Raw genomic sequence first — 1,073 nt, 5'->3', positions numbered from 1 at the left:
TGTGTGAGGTCACTTTCACTCTCATTAACACACACACACACACACAGACACACACACACACACGGTCACGCATCTCTTTCAGTCGTGATGTGTGACTTGTAAATTAATTATTATTGACATACATTCCTTCTTTGAGTTACGACAATTGGTTCAAGTAAATCCTTGCGGATTCCCGTTGTCGTTTCCCTTATTTACCCTCATGTCTATCAGAGACGGTTAGCAGTTCAAACTAGGTCCAGCGGATCGCTGTTACCGTCTCTCTCTCCTATTTTTTCCTTAACTTCATGAAATAAAACACAAAACGAAAAAAAAAAAAAAAGACGAAAATAACGAAAAGTCAACCATAAAAACTGCAAATGATATAAATAATCGGCTAGTGGCGCTTAACACCCCCTTTTCTCTGTTGTCTCTCTTTTCTCTTACTATCTTGGCCCTTATGTGTATAATCTGGTTCACGATGTCTGTCACGGCACCGAAGGAGGCCCTGCTGTAGAAACGGTCATCTTCGGACGCTGTGGAAAACGTCACCGGAAGATCGCCAAAAACCGAGAAAGACTAGGATAATTACGCCCGTAGATCCAGTCAAGGACCAGGAACTCGCCAGAGCAGGTACCAGTCGTTCAATGATGGACGGGCGTCGCTGCCTGGACGCCGTAGATCCACTCATCCTCCAGGAGCTCATCACCCGAAGAGGACGCTTCCTGCCGGACGCCCGTGATCCTGACGAGGACAACAAGGACGTCGGTACGAGCAAGCAGCCGAGAAGGACCTGGATGAGATCTGCGGGAACGTGCATTGTACGAGTAAGCCGCCGAGTTAGGCCAGGTCAAGGAATACGAGAACGAGTCCGAAATCAAGGAGGACTTGTGCGAGACCTTCGAGGACGAACGAATTTACGAGGGACCAAGATGAAGATGACGACAGGGACGAGCAGCCATGAAGATACACCAGCGACATCATATGCGAGAACGAAGTGATTACAAGTCAAGAACCAGCCAGGTTGGGTCACCCTTGAGGCAAATATCAGGTGCCTCGAGGGCGAGGCGTTAGTAGGTGGCCGAGCAATATAGTAT

This window comes from Penaeus chinensis, chromosome 1, assembly GCF_019202785.1.
Source record: "Penaeus chinensis breed Huanghai No. 1 chromosome 1, ASM1920278v2, whole genome shotgun sequence".
NCBI classification, from domain to species: domain Eukaryota; kingdom Metazoa; phylum Arthropoda; class Malacostraca; order Decapoda; family Penaeidae; genus Penaeus; species Penaeus chinensis.
The sequence above is the reverse complement of the archived record's forward strand: the minus strand, read 5'-3'. Positions refer to the sequence as shown.